An 18,251-nucleotide genomic window follows, 5' to 3' on the forward strand; every position below is an offset into this window, starting at 1 on the left:
AGTTGTAGGGTTGCAGAGTCAGACGTGACTGAGCACAGTCAGTGACAAGTGCCTATGATATCGAGCATCAAGAAGTGCAGAGGTGTAAGGTAATGAGTGTCCCAGTAAACAGCAGCTGCCCCTTATTCTATTGTGTGGCAGGATGTATTTTTATTTAACTATCACATTTAATTTTTGGGGGGTATATGAAAATTTATTACTATCATGCTTTCATCATCCAAATTCATGATCTTGGTCTTTCTTCTTGCCTTTGTATAAGGCCAAGAGAGAGACACTAGGTACTTTGACAACCTTAAAGCAAACTCCAGGAATGTTACCAACAGCATGACCTTTACAATCAAATCCAGCAACCAGAATGTCATCATTTTCCTCAATAGAATTCAAGCAACCATCATTGGGTACTAAGGCTGTGATTTTTTCCCATTCTTGGTGAGCTGAACTCTGACACATTTCCTGATGGCAGAATTTGGTTGTTTGGCTTCAATCCCTACTTTTTCAAGCATGATTCTCTTGGCATGAGAAGCGCTTCCAAAAGGGTTGGTCTTCAGGGCTGTGCCCAAATGGGCTTTCTTGTACTATTTATCATGCCAATTCTGGGCTCATCGGTGACTACAGAGATTCTTGGCAGTACAAAGACACTGGCACTTGCCTATCCTGCCAGTGTCACAGGCCTGAACATAAGACTATCACATTTAATTTTAACCTAAGCTCAGAGAATATTAGGAGCCCCATTTTACAAAGCTTAAGGATCTTGATCAATGTCATAGACTCCTAACTGACAGATGCAGCCTCTGAGCCCAGACAGGTGTGACCACACAGTCTGTCCCAGCTCCTCCCATGTCCCAGCAGGACCAGGAGTTCTCCCTGCCCAAAATCTGCTCAGCGGCTTCAGTCTGACCCCCAAGGTGGGTCCATGTGGCCCCTCCAGGTGCCCGCAGCCCCTTTGCTCCTAATTGCCCCTGACTCGGGTCCTTCCTTCTGCAGGGCAGTCCCCGAGAGTCTCATGGTCAGCAGAAAGACAATCTTGTCCCATTCTAGAAGCTTCTCCCTGCAGCCAGCTCTTGGGGGGTGGGGTCAGGCCAGGTTGTGAGGAGAATCATGAGAGAAGCAGGAAGGTGTGAGCTCCTGGTCAGCACATTCCTCTGATCTGGGACCTCCCTCTTCTCCTGATGCTTCCTGCCCCTCTGGGCAACTCCTCTCCATGCCCCTCCCCCTCCATTACAAGTGCTCCTGTAGCTCTGCCGTGGGTCAGAGTCACCAGGGGAGGGGTCAGAATGCAGGTTACTGGGTTCCAGCAAAGATCTGATCCAGGTTGTTACACAAGTGGGGCCTGGGAATTTGAATTTTTAATCAACACCCCAGTGGGTTTTGATGTAGGGGGTCCTCTGAACACATTTTGAGAAGCATTTAATAGACCTGTCACTCACTTCCATGGCCCCAGGTCAAGAGTATAAATGAAGCCTATACTATATGTTTAAATATTTAAAATTTATAAATCAGCCAAACAAAACTGTCAAGTACACCTTCCTAACTATTAATACCTGGCAGGCTGGGATTTTGGACACTGAGCTCCAAGCCCGAAGGCAGGACAGCAGAGGGAGGGGCCACCCCAACCCCCAGGCCTCACCCTGCTCTTTCCATCTCTGGCTCTGACCCTCTTTGTTCCCCCAGGAATCTGCTGCTCAAGCAAGAGCACCACAGTCTTCCAGCCCAAGTTCAGGCCGCCCTCTTCCCACCCCACAAACAGCTGTATCTCGACCACCTGTCAGACTGGGACATGGGCCGCAAGAGGGAGGCCTGCACTGGTGCTGGGAGCAGGGGTTCTAGGGTCCAGGTGCTCAGAGCAGGGCCTGGAGGGGGTGGGGCTCCAGGTGGCCACACCCCCTTGTCCTCTGGCTGCCTGCACCTGGGGGAGGTGCAACCACAGGATGACTTGAGCAGGGCCTCTAAACCAGCACTTCTGAAACTGTAATGTGAGCAGGACTCACCTGGGACCTGGAGATTCTGAGTCAGTAGGTGTAGGGTACAGACAAGATTCCAGGTTCCTAACAGCCTCCCAGGCCAAGCCAATGCTGCTGGTCCATGCTTAGAATAGCAGAGCCCTAGGGCAGTGTGGGCAGAGTAGGTAGAGTTTTCCTGTAAACAGGAAGTCAAAACATTTCCAGGCTTTGCGGGCCATACGATTTGTGTTCAGAAAAACGTCTACTTCTGCTTTATTGACCACACTAATGCTTTTGACTGTGGATCACAACAAACTGTGGACAGTTCCTAAAGAGACGTGAGTATCAGGCCATCTTACCTGTCTCCTGAGAAACCTATATGCAGGTTAAGAAGCAAGAGTTAGAACCAGACATGGAACCACTACCTGGGTCAAAATTGGGAAAGAACGAAAAGGCTGTACACTGTCACCCTGTTTATTTAACTTATATGAAAAACAATGTATGTATAGGTATAACTGAATCACTGCTGAATAGCAGAAATTAATACAACATTGTAAACCAGCTATGCTTAAATAAAATAAATTTTTTTCAATTATTTTTATTAGTTGGAGGCTAATTACTTCACAACATTGCAGTGGGTTTTGTCATACACTGACATGAATCAGCCATGGAGTTACACGTATTCCCCATCCCGATCCCCCCTCCCACCTCCCTCTCCACCCGATTCCTCTGGGTCTTCCCAGTGCACCAGGCCCGAGCACTTGTCTCATGCATCCCACCTGGGCTGGTGATCTGTTTCACTATAGATAATATACATGCTATTCTCTCGAAACATCCCACCCTCGCCTTCTCCCACAGAGTCCAAAAGTCTGTTCTGTACATCTGTGTCTCTATTTCTGTTTTGCATATAGGGTTATCATTACCATCTGTCTAAATTCCATATATATGTGTTAGTATGCTATAATGTTCATTATCTTTCTGGCTTACTTCATTCTGTATAATGGGCTCCAGTTTCATTCATCTCATTAGAACTGATTCAAATGAATTCTTTTTAACAGCTGAGTAATATTCCATGGTGTATATGTACCACAGCTTTCTTATCCATTCATCTGCTGATGGACATCTAGGTTGCTTCCATGTCCTGGCTATTATAAACAGTGCTGTGATGAACATTGGGGTGCACGTGTCTCTTTCAGTTCTGGTTTCCTTGGTGTGTATGCCCAGGAGTGGTATTGCTGGGTCATATGGCAGTTCTATTTCCAGTTTTTTAAGAAATCGCCACACTGTTCTCCATAGTGGCTGTACTAGTTTGCATTCCCACCAACAGTGTAAGAGGGTTCCCTTTTCTCCACACCCTCTCCAGCATTTATTGCTTGTAGACTTTTGGATAGCAGCCATCCTGACTGGCATGTAATGGTACCTCACTGTGGTTTTGATATGCATTTCTCTGATAATGAGTGATGTTGAGCATCTTTTCATGTGTTTGTTAGCCATCTGTGTGTCTTCTTTCGAGAAATGTCTGTTTAGTTCTTTGGCCCATTTTTTGATTGGGTCATTTATTTTTCTGGAATTGAGCTTCAGGAGTTGCTTGTATATTTTTGAGATTAATCCTTTGTCTGTTTCTTCATTTGCTATTATTTTCTCCCAATCTGAGGGCTGTCTTTTCACCTTGCTTATAGTTTCCTTTGTTGTGCAAAGAGCTTTTAAGTTTCATTAGGTCCCATTTGTTTAGTTTTGCTTTTATTTCCAATTTTCTGGGAGGTGGGTCATAGAGGATCCTGCTGTGATTCATGTCGGAGAGTGTTTTGCCTATGTTCTCCTCTAGGAGTTTTATAGTTTCTGGCCTTACATTTAGATCTTTAATCCATTTTGAGTTTATTTTTGTGTATGGTGTTAGAAAGTGTTCTAGTTTCATTCTTTTACAAGTGGTTGACCAGTTTTCCCAGCACCACTTGTTAAAGAGGTTGTCTTTTTTTCCATTGTATATCCTTGCCTCCTTTGTCAAAGATAAGGTGTCCATAGGTTCGTGGATTTATCTCTGGGCTTTCTATTCTGTTCCACTGGTCTATATTTCTGTCTTTGTGCCAGTACCATACTGTCTTGATGACTGTGGCTTTGTAGTAGAGTCTGAAGTCAGGCAGGTTGATTCCTCCAGTTCCATTCTTCTTTCTCAAGATTACTTTGGCTATTCGAGGTTTCTTGTATTTCCATACAAATTGTGAAATTCTTTGGTCTAGTTCTGTGAAAAATGCTGTTGGTAGCTTGATAGGGATTGCATTGAATCCATAGATTGCTTTGGGTAGAATAGCCATTTTGACAATATTGATTCTTCCAATCCATGAACACGGTATGTTTCTCCATCTGTTTGTGTCCTCTTTGATTTCTTTCATCAGTGTTTTATAGTTTTCTATGTATAGGTCTTTTGTTTCTTTAGGTAGATTTACTCCTAAGTAGTTTATTCTTTTTGTTGCAATGGTGAATGGTATTGTTTCCTTAATTTCTCTTTCTGTTTTTTCATTGTTAGTATATAGGAATGCAAGGGATTTCTGTGTGTTAATTTTATATCCTGCAACTTTACTATATTCATTGATTAGCTCTAGTAATTTTCTGGTAGAGTCTTTAGAGTTTTCTAAGTAGAGGATCACGTCATCTGCAAACAGCGAGAGTTTCACTTCTTTTCCTACCTGGATTCCTTTTATTTCTTTGTCTGCTCTGATGGCTGTGGCCAAGACTTCCAACACTATGTTGAATAGTAGTGGTGAGAGTGGGCACCCTTGTCTTGTTCCTGATTTCAGGGGAAATGCTTTCAATTTTTCACCATTGAGGGTGATGCTTGCTGTGGGTTTGTCATATATAGCTTTTATTATGTTAAGGTATGTTCTTTCTATTCCTGCTTTTTGGAGAGTTTTAATCATAAATGAGTGTTGAATTTTGTCAAAGGCTTTCTCTGTATCTATTGAGATAATCATATGGTTTTTATCTTTCAATTTGTTAATGTGGTGTATTGCATTGATTGATTTGCGGATATTAAAGAATCCTTGCATTCCTGGGATAAAGCCCACTTGGTCATGGTGTATGATTTTTTTAATATGTTGTTGGATTCTGTTTGCTAGAATTTTGTTAAGGATTTTTGCATCTATGTTCATCAGTGATATTGGCCTGTAGTTTTCCTTTTTTGTGGCATCTTTGTCTGGTTTTGGAATTAGGGTGATGGTGGCCTCATAGAATGAGTTTGGAAGTTTACCTTCATCTGCAATTTTCTGGAAGAGTTTGAGTAAGATAGGTGTTAGCTCGTCTCTAAATTTTTGGTAGAATTCAGCTGTGAAGCCATCAGTTCCTGGGCTTTTGTTTGCTGGAAGATTTCTGATTACAGTTTCAATTTCCTTGCTTGTGATGGCTCTGTTAAGATCTTCTATTTCTTCCTGGTTCAGTTTTGGAAAGTTATACTTTTCTAAGAATTTGTCCATTTCTTCCAAGTTGTCCATTTTATTGGCATAGAGCTGCTGGTAGTAGTCTCTTATGATCCTTTGTATTTCAGTGTTGTCTGTTGTGATCTCTCCATTTTCGTTTCTAATTTTGTTAATTTGGTTCTTTTCCCTTTGTTTCTTAATGAGTCTTGCTAATGGTTTGTCAATTTTGTTTATTTTTTCAAAGAACCAGCTTTTAGCTTTGTTGATTTTTGCTATGGTCTCTTTAGTTTCTTTTGCATTTATTTCTGCCCTAATTTTTAAGATTTCTTTCCTTCTACTAACCGTGGGGTTCTTCATTTCTTCCTTCTCTAGTTGCTTTAGTTGTAGAGTTAGGTTATTTATTTGGCTTTTTTCTTGTTTCTTGATGTAAGCCTGTAATGCTATGAACCTTCCCCTTAGCACTGCTTTTACAGTGTCCCATAGGTTTTGGGTTGTTGTGTTTTCATTTTCATTCATTTCTATGCATATTTTGATTTCTTTTTTGATTTCTTCTATGACTTGTTGGTTATTCAGAAGCATGTTATTTAGCCTCCATATGTTTGAATTTTTAACAATTTTTTTTCCTGTAATTGAGATCTAATCTTACTGCACTGTGGTCAGAAAAGATGACTGGAATGATTTCAATTTTTTTGAATTTTCCAAGACCAGATTTGTGGCCCAGGATGTGATCTATTCTGGAGAAGGTTCCGTGTGCACTTGAGAAAAAGGTGAAGTTGATTGTTTTGGGGTGAAATGTCCTATAGATATCAATTGGGTCTAGCTGGTCCATTGTGTCATTTAAGGTTTGTGTTTCCTTGTTAATTTTCTGTTTAGTTGACCTATCCATAGTTGTGAGTGGGGTATTAAAGTCTCCCACTATTATTGTGTTACTATTAATTTCCTCTTTCATACTCGTTAGTGTTTGCCGTACATATTGTGGTGCTCATATGTTGGGTGTATATATATTTATAACTGTTATATCCTCTTCTTGGATTGATCCTTTGATCATTATGTAGTGTCCTTCTTTGTCTCTTTTCACATCCTTTATTTTAAAGTCTATTTTATCTGATATGAGTATTGCGACTCCTGCTTTTTTTTGGTCTCCGTTTGCATGAAATATTTTTTTCCAGCCCTTCACTTTTAGTCTGTATGTGTCTCGTGTTTTGAGGTGGGTCTATTGTAGACAGCATATATAGGGGTCTTGTTTTTGTATCCATTCAGCCAATCTTTGTCTTTTGGTTGGGGCATTCAACACATTTACATTTAAGGTAATTATTGATAGGTGTGGTCCCGTTGCCATTTACTTTGTTGTTTTGGGTTCACGTTTATACAACCTTTCTGCATTTCCTGTCTAGAGAAGATCCTTTAGCATTTGTTGAAGAGCTGGTGTGGTGGTGCTGAATTCTCTCAGCTTTTGCTTGTCTGTAAAGCTTTTGAATTCTCCTTCATATCTGAATGAGATCCTTGCTGGGTACAGTAATCTAGGTTGTAGGTTATTCTCTTTCATTACTTTAAGTATGTCCTGCCATTCCCTTCTGACCTGGAGGGTTTCTATTGATAGATCAGCTGTTATCCTTATGGGAATCCCTTTGTGTGTTATTTGTTGTTTCTCCCTTGCTGCTTTTAATATTTGTTCTTTGTGTTTGATCTTTGTTAATTTGATTAATATGTGTCTTGGGGTGTTTCACCTTGGGTTTATCCTGTTTGGGACTCTCTGGGTTTCTTGGACTTGGGTGGCTATTTCCTTCCCCATTTTAGGGAAGTTTTCAGCTATTATCTCCTCAAGTATTTTCTCATGGCCTTTCTTTTTGTCTTCTTCTTCTGGGACTCCTATGATTCGAATGTTGGGGTGTTTCATATTGTCCCAGAGGTCCCTGAGGTTGTCCTCATTTCTTTTGATCCTTTTTTCTTTTTTCCTCTCTGCTTCATTTATTTCCACCATTTTATCTTCTACTTCACTTATCCTATCTTCTGTCTCCGTTATTCTACTCTTGGTTCCCTCCAGAGTGTTTTTGATCTCATTCATTGCATTATTCATTTTTACTTGACTCTTTTTTATTTCTTCTAGGTCTTTATTAAACATTTCTTGCATCTTTTCAATCTTTATCTCCAGGCTATTTATCTGTAACTCCATTTTGTTTTCAAGATTTTGGATCATTTTTATTATCATTATTCTAAACTCTTTTTCAGGTAGATTCCCTATCTCCCTCTTTTGTTTGACTTGGTGGGCGTTTTTAATGCTCCTTTACCTGTTGGGTATTTCTCTGCCTTTTCATCTTGTTTAGATTGCTGTGTCTGGAGTGGGCTTTCTGTATTCTGGAGGTCTGTGATTCCTTTTTATTGTGGAGGTTTTACCCAGTGGGTGGGTTTGGACGATTGGCTTGTCAAGCTTTCCTGGTTAGGGAAGCTGGCACCGGTGTTCTGGTGCGTGGAACTTGATTTCTTCTCTCTGGAGTGCAATGGAGTGCCCAGTGATGAGTTTTGGTATGTGTCTATGTGTTAGGTGTGACCTTGGGCAGCCTGTATGTTGACGTTCAGGGCTATGTTCCTGCGTTGCTGGAGAATTTGCGTGGTATGTCTTGCTCTGGAACTTATTGGCTCTTGGGTGGTGGTTGGTTTCAGTGTAGGTATGGAGGCTTTTGGACGGTCTCTTATTACTTAAAGTTCCATGTAGTCAGGAGTTTTCTGGTATTCTCAGGTTTTGGGCTTAAGTCTCCTGCCTCTGGATTTCAGTTTTATTTTTCCAGTAATCTCAAGACTTCTCCTACTATACAGCACTGATAATAAAACTTCTAGGTTAATGGAGAAAAATTCTGCCCCGTGAGGGACGCCCAGAGAGGTTCACAGAGTTACATGAAGAACAGGAGAGGGAGGAGCGAGATAGAGATGAGCAGGAGGAGAAAAAGGGGGACTCAAGAGGAGAGAGACCGATCTATGCAGTTGTCTGTTCCCAGAGTGTTCTCCGTAGCCCAGACACCCACAAAGATTCACAGAATTGGGTTGGGAAGAGAAGGGGAAAGGAGAAAATAGAGGTGTTCTGAGATAGAAAAAGGAGAGTCAAGATTGGGAGAGAATAATCAACACACTCCTGAATAAAAATGGGAACTGAATATTGGATTCTTAAATGTCCACAATTTGTATCATATACTGAAAAACAAAGATTAAAAATCTAGAGTAGAGGTTAGACTCTTAAAAATACTATATTAAAAACAAAAACCAAAACACACACACAAAAATTTTAGAAATATATATGAAGTTCCATTTAAAAATAGGGCGTCTTTTTTTTTTTTGTAAGGTTATAGTGTAATGAAAATGAAAATTAAGGAGTAGTAGAGGAGTAATAGAGGACTTTAAAAGGAAATAAGAGAAAAAGAAAAATAGAAAATAGAAGAGAAAAAGGAAAACAAACAAACAAAAAAAAAAACAACACACACACACACACACAAAATTTTTTCCTAATTAAGAAAATCATAAAAATCTATGAAAATGAAAGTTAAGGAGTAATGGGGGAGTAATAGTGAATTTTAACACAAAATAAAAGAGAAAAAAAAAAGTAAAAATATATCTAGGAATTTCTCTGGAGCTGTTGCGGTCAGTGTGGGTTCGGCTCAGTTTCAGATAGCTCCTCGTTCCAGCTTACACTTCTCGCTATCTACAGGCCCCTTCCGGTGTAGTCAGTGTTACCTACAGGGATTTTAATCTGTTGCACCGGTCCCTTCTGAAGCGGTTCCCTTTGTTTATTTGGCCTCTGTTTGCCGGGCTCTTCTGTGCCTAATTTCCGCCCTGACACAGGCGGGCAGAGGTGGTCTCTTATTCAGGTTGCTAGTTCCATCGCGCTGCGGGGAGGGGCTGGTGCTGCTTTCCCCGTCTATGCTGCTCAGGCTCCCCGCTGTTCTATATGGAGCGTGCCCTGCGCTGCGCCCGGTTCCAGCCCTCGGGTGTTCCACAAAAGTTAACAAAAAGCTGCACCTGCTTTTTGTGCCTTCTCCGTCCGAGCGGCTCAGGCAGCCAGGACCTTGACGGGTGCACTCTCCCCGGGTGCCACGCACCTTCTCCCCTCCGCGGTCTCAGCCTCAGTTTCCGCCCATGCCAGTCGGGTGCCTGCGCCTTCTGCCCTCCGCGTCCCCAGACCCAGTCCCCACCCGCGCCGGTCAGGTGCCTGAGCCCTGTGTCTCGCGGAGACCCTCCTGGCGGATGTCGGCCATCCAGAATCTCAGGAGGTCTTTGATTAGAAAGTGGAGGCCTGTTTGCAGTGCGGTAGGGGATGCGGTCCTTGGGGCCGAGCCTGCCCCTTTCCCCTCCCCCCTGCCTCCTGCCTCTGGCCCGGCTGGGCCAGTCCGCAGCCTGCGAGCTCTTCTCTGGACTTGCTCGGTCCCTTTGTTCTGCGAACTGCCGGTAGTGTGTTCTGGCCGGTTAATTTTCTCTCTCTCTTTTACTGTCCCACAGTTTAAGTTGGTAACTCACAAAAGCTCCCTCTGATTGTCCTCAGGGCACTCAGGCCCGGTCCTTACCCTAAGCAATGCCGCCCACTCCTCTCCGTTCTGCCCCCACTTGCTGGTGGCGGATGCGGGCATCTGGGGTACTTTTCTGCTGGGAGTTGCTTTTAGGCATGTAATCTGTGAGTTTTATTTATTGTTCCCCTCCCAGTCAGGTTGCCCTCCGAGATTCAAAAACTTCCCCCAGACCCGCCAGTGCGAGGGTTTCCTGGTGTTTGAAAACTTCCTCTATTAAGAGTCCTTTCCTGGGACGGATCTCCGTCCTTAGCTCTTTTGTCTCTCTTTTTATCTTTTATATTTTGTCCTACCTCCTTTCGAAGACAATGGGTTGCTTTTCTGGGCACCTGATGACCTCAGCTAGCGATCAGAAGTTGTTTTGTGAAGATTGCTCTGCGTTCAGTTATTCTTTTGATGAATTTGTAGGAGAGAAAGTGGTCTCCCGGTCCTATTCCTTGGCCATCTTGGCTCCTCCCCCCAAATAAAATAAATTTTTAAAGAAGCAAGAAAAAAATGCCAAGGGTGTCAGTAGGTTCATTATTAGTAATGTTTACTCTGCTTAGCCTGGTGTTTGCCAGATTTTTCCACTTTAAAAATACAACTCTTCCCTAAAGAATTAATCAAGGAAGATACTTTGAGTCTATGAAAATGCCATGCCTCCTCCAACCCCCTGAACATTCGCAGTATATTCAGCCAATGATGAATTTTGTCTGAATTATTTATGATGGCTGCCATATGATACTTTTCTGTCAGCCTGTCTACATTTGTGAGTTGGTATTCTATTGCAAAAAAAGAACTTACCCTACTTCCTGTCTATTATATGTCTTATTAGAATCAGTGTAAACTCATGGATTTTTAAAAATTTTATAGCTGTAAAATGTAGGGTTTAAAAACCTTCAGTCCTCTGTCTATCATTACTTACTTACAATATTTCTAATTTAACATAAACTCCATCTCAGAGACTCAGCTTTTCAGCACATATTGCTGTTTTAGTTTTGGGGGAAAATTTTTTTTTTCTTACTACATTAGGTTTAAAAAACAAAAGCTCAGTTAATCCACATTCTTTCTGTTTTTAAAGGAAAATTAACAGCTTGCACATAAAACCTTGTCTTTAAAAAACTCTGAAGGCTTTAAAGTGGTCTATTGTGTTTCCAGGGACCTTCTTCAACATTAGGACCATGCTGCTGATTCAAGAATAGCATCAATATAAATATAAGCATAGTGTTGTTTTTAGATTAAAAAAAAAAAAACCCTTCAAAGTTGAACAGGAATTTAATTATTTCTAACTTTTTAATGCTACTAAAAATATTGATAATGTATAATAGGGCCTTTTGAAAGCCTGTGTGGTCTAAATTTAAACATAAACATGATGGGAACAATTAATAAAGAGGGTAGTGCTGTAGAGGGTAGTACTGATGGGGCGCTAATCACAAATCCAGCATAGTTCAAAAGCAGTGTTTCTCACCTGTCTGGGGTTAAGAATCAGTTTTATTTTACATTTTCAGCCCACTGCAACCTAATCAATGATCCACTGTGCACGGCTAGTGCTCAGCTCAATCATGTGCACCTTCCCCTGCAAATGCAACAGTCACACTGGTCTCTGGGCTGTTCAGGCTCCCACCCCTCCTGAGTGTAGATGTCACAGCAATAGCAGATGGCTGCACGTGTCTAGTTTTCTTGAATTTCCTGTACTTACTTCTAACATAGTTACAAACAGGCCCTAGACTGGCCCTAGCCCACAGGCCATGCTGTGAGTGTCACTGTCACAGTTCCCTTTGCAACAACCCTCTGAGAAATGTACTAACCTCACTTCAACTATCAAAGAAACTGAGACACAGTGGGCTTCCTAATCTTAAGAGCCCACAATTAGCAGGTAGAAGAATCATAACCCATCCCAGTCAGTGCCCAGAGGAACCAGTAATTGTCCCTGAAAGCCTGACTCCAGAGCATGTGCTCCTTGTGTGCATGTTTCATTTTTATATGTGAAGGAGGAACAGTTTGGTTTAGGCCATTAAATGAGGACCTCCTCAAATACATCTTCTACAGTCTATAAACCTACCTTCATCCACATCCATCTTGCTCTCCTCTCCTGGTAATTAGGAATCACCAAGGTCAGTGATTCCATGTTGTGTCTTTGGACACAAGGATGGATGGTCATAGCCTGGTACTAGTCAGTCTATGTCTCTTGGTCCATCCATCATCCCAACCAAAGAACTGTTCAAGTGCAGAAACTATATTCATTTTCCAGATGAAGCTGAGATTCAGAGGTTGAGACACTTACCCAAGCATGTAACTATGGCTACATGGCTATGGGGTGACAAGAACCCATTTTGTCAAGGATGGTGCCAGTTTATTTTCCTGGCACCTTGGCTGGTTATTGCTTTCCTTTCACTCTTAAGTGTCCCACTCTGGACAGTACATTCTTTAGGCACTCACACTGCTAGTGAGGAGCAGAGAAAGAACTGGCATACAGATCTGTGACTGACTCCAAAACCAGGGCTTTCTGTTATCCCAGGCTACCTCTTAAAACTTCAAAATTATGAAGTTGTGAAGGAAGGTTTGTTCTCAGTTACCATTCCTTGATTCATTCATACATTCAGCAAACATTTATGGAGCACCTGCTATGTGACACATACTGTGCCGGGAGATGGAATTAAAAAGTGAATAGGGCACAATTTAAAGTCTTTTCCTCACTTAGTTTTATAAGAAAACAGAATGCTTATGAATACTCATAGTTAGGGAAGGTTACATAATTTATATGACCCAGTGCAAAATGGAAAGAACAGGGACCCTTGTTTAAAGATGAAGTTGAGATACAAGATGGTGACAATGAGACACTAACCAAAGATGGTTCAGTTTAACAAATAAGGGGTGGTCAGGGTATTGCAGAAATCCAAGTTACCTAGGACAAGGATTAATCTTAAGGTGACTTCCTAGCAGAGGTGACACTAGGGCTGACCCTAGAGATGAGGTTATCTCCTCTACATGGACCTTCTTCTCTTTTTTTAGACCAAAGGGCATTGAGAAGAATCACTAAATCATCATTTTGACTTACATATCAGTCACCAAGAGTTTTCCCCACAGCACAGCCTAATCACCCATGTCTGGAACTGTGACACATGCTGTTGCATAACATGGAGATGGGCTGCCCAGACCTCCCTTCAAGGACTCGTTTTCTAGTTGCTGGAAATGTTGTCAGTGGGCGATTTTCAGACACTAGGTCTTCTGGGGGTAGCTTCTATGCAATGTCCCATCCAGGTGGAGGTCCCATCCTGGCCACTGGACATGTCAGGATAACCCTGAAGGGCCATCTTTACTCCAGCTCTCCATGGAGTCAGCTGAGGTCATCTGGCCAGTGATGCATCTTGATCTTTCCCTCTGTTCTATCCTGTTTCTTCCCTCCTGATGCCACAAGTGTTGATCCCAAGGACATCCCTGATACACATCCCAGCACTAAACTTTATCCCAGTCTGCATCCCAGAGAACCAGCCTGCAACATATATCAGAAAACATTCCAGTACTCGGGGAGGGCTTTTATTTGAAAATTACTGGTTACACACATACTTATAACATTTTAAACCCTGCAAATAAAATACAAAATGGGGGTAACAAGGACTTTTTGTGTGAATGCGGTTACCTTTGGTTTAAAATCCACAATCTAATGTTTGACCAAAATGAAATTAAGTTATTAACAACAAAAGAAAGCTATTAGGCTGAACCACATTAAAGTGCCACTGTATGGCTTATAAAAGGCTGAATGTGAACAGTTCCACATGCATCAATCTAATAGAAAAAATCAATTAGCATTTGAAATTTAGAGAACATTATAGAACATTATATTTATGAATGGGTAAAAGATATAGTTAATAAATTAAATTAGGAAATAGAAAATACATAATACTATGGCTAATTAATTGGTGGTGAGTATCAAAACTTGCAGGTTGCAGCTAAACTGGATCTTGTTTGGGGGCAGGGCGGGGGGGGGAGAGCGAGTTGGCTTTATATACTTATATAACAAAAATAATGCCGTTAGTAATCTGGTTCCAATTTAAGAATTTAGAGGAAAAAACCTCAAAGTAAAGGAAAAGTTGAAGGAAAGAAAGAATGATACAATGAACTAGGGAAAAATAAGAGCGCATCAATCAAGTAAAAAGCTGATTCTTTGAAAACAAGAAAAATTTATGCAAAATTATTCATAGAAAAAGAAGGCTCAAAAACATTAAAAAGCCAAAAGAACACAGAGATACCGCAGAGATTAAGCATATAAGATATTGTGAATAAATTTATGCCAGTCAAGCTCAAAAACTCACAGGAAACAGAGCCACTCCTAGAAAAATGAAACTTATCAAAATGACTCTGCAGAAATAACACAGTGAATAGGAAGCACATAATCACCCAAAGTTACCCAGACAATGATGGCTGCACAACACTTTGAATGTGATTAATGTCACTGGATTGTGTGACTAAAAATTGTTATATGGCAAATTTTATGCTATATATACTTTACCACAATTTTTAATGTAAAAAAATAAAATCCTCTATCTAGAAGACAGTCTAGCACATGTCTGTCCTTCATTAGCAAATCCGCTAGAAGGGCTCCTATTTCAGAAAGCATATTTTCTCTTCCTTCTCTTTTAGAACATATAATATCGTCCTTCTGTATTTTAACCATATATCTATTTTTTTAAGAGGGGACACCTCTCTCTCCTATGATGTCACTTAAATTATTGTATATTGCATGTTTTTCCTATCAGATTTCTCTGTAATATTTTAACCAGAGGTCTTCTGGTGGAAAAATTGGTCCTACTCATGTTAAAGGAAGTGGTGACACGAAACAGCAACTTCACACAGTCTTCAAGTAAACAGAATCCTTGATATAACTGGAAAGTAATACATAATTCTGGGAATAGTAAAAAGACATCTGTGACAACTTTGTCTCAAATCTTAGAAAATGAGTTTAACTCTGGAGTCTCTCAAGACACAAAACCTGGGCTGCTGCTAAGTCGCTTCAGTCGTGTCCGACTCTGTGCGACCCCATAGACGGCAGCCCACCAGGCTTCCCTTTCCCTGGGATTCTCCAGGCAAGAACACTGCAGTGGGTTGCCATTTCCTTCTCCAATGCATGAAAGTGAAAAGTGAAAGGGAAGTTGCTCAGTCGTGTCCGACTCTTCGCGACCCCATGGACTGCAGCCTACCAGGCTCCTCCATCTATGGGATTTTCCAGGCAAGAGTAATGGCGTGGGGTGCCATTGCCTTCTCTGACAAAACTTGGGAGACAGCTTTTATTGGTGGCCCACACCTCTGATTTGGATAGGAAAGAAAGTAGTATAACATTTAAATAAACATAATAAATCCTTTTTCAAGAGCTTGAAATCACTGAGGGAAGTTGGAGAACTAACATCTTGTAATGTGTAAATATTTGTTCCTGGTGTAAAAAAAGTACAATATAGTTAATACAGTGCAAAACCTATTGGGAAAATGCTTTTGGAATAGACATGAACTCATGGTAGAATCACAGTGTTGACTCAAAAATTGTGAAGGCTGAGGGCTGTCCACTGGAAACATTCAATACACACGGTCACTGTGAGTAGTAGCTGGCTATCTCCTTTTGAAGTACACCTGAGGGAGAAAAAGACAAAAACAACATGTTTAAAAGTTTTAAAGTCCTCCTCCTAAGGCAACACATTTCTAGGTTTCCTTCTTCATGTGAAGCAATCATATCACTATTAGAGGCACAGTTTTAAAAAACCATGGCTATATTTACTCAAGGATGAAGTAGCCCCATTAAAACCCTCAGTGGGGCTGGACATAATGCCAAACAACCTGTAGATTTACTAGATTTCTGATCATTCTGATGCACAGATATGCTTTATCACTACAGTAAATTGATAAGCAAAATCATTTTATTCCCTGAAATGAATTAAAATAGGGTAACAGGAAATCTAGCATCTGAACAGGGTTTGACATTTTCACACATGAAAGGAGCACAACAGATTTGGATGTTAGTATCAAGTTGTTATATTTTATAAACTCTGATTGACAAGCACTGAACTGCTGGCATGTATGTATGAAATATCCTGGTGTTTAATTTGTGCAGCAAAGCAGTTATAGGGCCTATAGAAATGTGATCTGTGGATAGCGGGTCCCAAGAATGAAAAGAGAATCAAAAACTTTAACAAGGACTCAACCAACCGACTTCTTTAAAATGGAAGATGATACCAAATAATAGGGCAGTTCTCTGCCAGACCTTTGAGCTCTTGAATTCTACCAATTTCTAGCTGAACTGGAGGAAATACAGGTTTTCTCAGTGAATAATCAGAACACAGAGGAAATAAAGTGCTGTCAAGTTCCACAATCATCAGTTTTTAGTAGCTGTATTGTATCTTGGTTGTATCTGTATTGTATCTTGTGTAACAGATGCACATCACAAAATAAAATAATGTTAGGGCTTGTGAAGCCTTATCTCTGAAAGTGTTTGGGTAAAACACGACTTCAAATGTAGTTCTTTTTCCTCAAAGAAGAATGTGAAAAGTTTTGTTTGAGTCTTTAAAACAAAAAGATGTACCATCTGTCAGAGGCTGACTCCTGTCACAAAGTGGGTTGCTTAGACATATGATTCCAATCTCTTTTACAAAACCTGACTGCAAGTGAATTTGTGGGTGCTGTAAACAAAGTTGTCATGAGATGGAATGAACTTCACACATGAAACAAAAAAGCACTAGGGCACCCACCTTCCTAGTTAGTGCACTTTCTTTTTCTCTTGTTAATAGCATAACCTGCTACCAGCAAACAGCTCTGCATACAAAATGCTATATATTTAAATGTCACTTAAGTTAAGGAGAAAAATCAACTCTCCAAGAATGCTTGGGCCCTACTGGCTGAAATCTGAAGCTATTTCCATTGTAATGGAAGCATTTAAAAGTAAAGCTTTTTTTAGAGAAGAGCTAACACCTACCTTACTCAAACTCTTCCAGAAAATTGCAGAAGAAGGTAAACTTCCAAACTCATTCTATGAGGCCACCATCACCCTAATTCCAAAACCTGACAAAGATGCCACAAAAAAAGAAAACTACAGGCCAATATCACTGATGAACATAGATGCAAAAATCCTTAACAAAATTCTAGCAAACAGAATCCAACAACATATTAAAAAAATCATACACCACGACCAAGTGGGCTTTATCCCAGGAATGCAAGGATTCTTCAATATCCGCAAATCAATCAATGTAATACACCACATTAACAAATTGAAAGATAAAAACCATATGATTATCTCAATAGATGCAGAGAAAGCCTTTGACAAAATTCAACACTCATTTATGATTAAAACTCTCCAAAAAGCAGGAATAGAAGGAACATACCTCAACATAATAAAAGCTATATATGACAAACCCACAGCAAGCATCACCCTCAATGGTGAAAAATTGAAAGCATTTCCCCTGAAATCAGGAACAAGACAAGGGTGCCCACTCTCACCACTACTGTTCAACATAGTGTTGGAAGTTTTGGCCACAGCAATCAGAGAAGAAAAAGAAGTAAAAGGAATCCAGATAGGAAAAGAAGAAGTGAAACTCTCACTGTTTGCAGATGACATGATCCTCTATATAGAAAACCCTAAAGACTCTACCAGAAAATTACTAGAACTAATCAATGAATATAGTAAAGTTGCAGGATATAAAATTAACACACAGAAATCCCTTGCATTCCTATATACTAACAATGAAAAAACAGAAAGAGAAATTAAGGAAACAATACCATTCACCATTGCAACAAAAAGAATAAAATACTTAGGAGTATATCTACCTAAAGAAACAAAAGACCTATACATAGAAAACTATAAAACACTGATGAAAGAAATCAAAGAGGACACAAACAGATGGAGAAACATACCGTGTTCATGGATTGGAAGAATCAATATTGTCAAAATGGCTATTCTACCCAAAGCAATCTATAGATTCAATGCAATCCCTATCAAGCTACCAACGGTATTTTTCACAGAACTAGACCAAAGAATTTCACAATTTGTATGGAAATACAAAAAACCTCGAATAGCCAAAGTAATCTTGAAAAAGAAGAATGGAACTGGAGGAATCAACCTGCCTGACTTCAGACTCTACTACAAAGCCACAGTCATCAAGACAGTGTGGTACTGGCACAAAGCCAGAAATATAGACCAATGGAACAGAATAGAAAGCCCAGAGATAAATCCACGAACCTATGGACACCTTATCTTTGACAAAGGAGGCATGGATATACAATGGAAAAAAGACAACCTCTTTAACAAGTGGTGCTGGGATAACTGGTCAACCACTTGCAAAAGAATGAAACTAGAACACTTTCTAACACCATACACAAAAATAAACTCAAAA

The 18,251-nt window shown here is 40.5% G+C and overlaps 1 protein-coding gene and 1 pseudogene across 4 annotated transcripts in view; both read right to left on the reverse strand.

The window, feature by feature from the left end:
- Positions 1-18,251, reverse strand: part of LOC122686751 (ATP-binding cassette sub-family C member 4-like) — a 2,082,459-nt gene that overhangs the window by 763,115 nt on the left and 1,301,093 nt on the right. The gene's annotated exons all lie outside the window — the stretch shown is intronic.
- LOC122687086 lies at positions 214-1,005 on the reverse strand (annotated as a pseudogene).

The sequence above is a fragment of the Cervus elaphus genome, chromosome 30 (assembly GCF_910594005.1).
Source record: "Cervus elaphus chromosome 30, mCerEla1.1, whole genome shotgun sequence".
NCBI classification, from domain to species: Eukaryota; Metazoa; Chordata; class Mammalia; order Artiodactyla; family Cervidae; genus Cervus; species Cervus elaphus.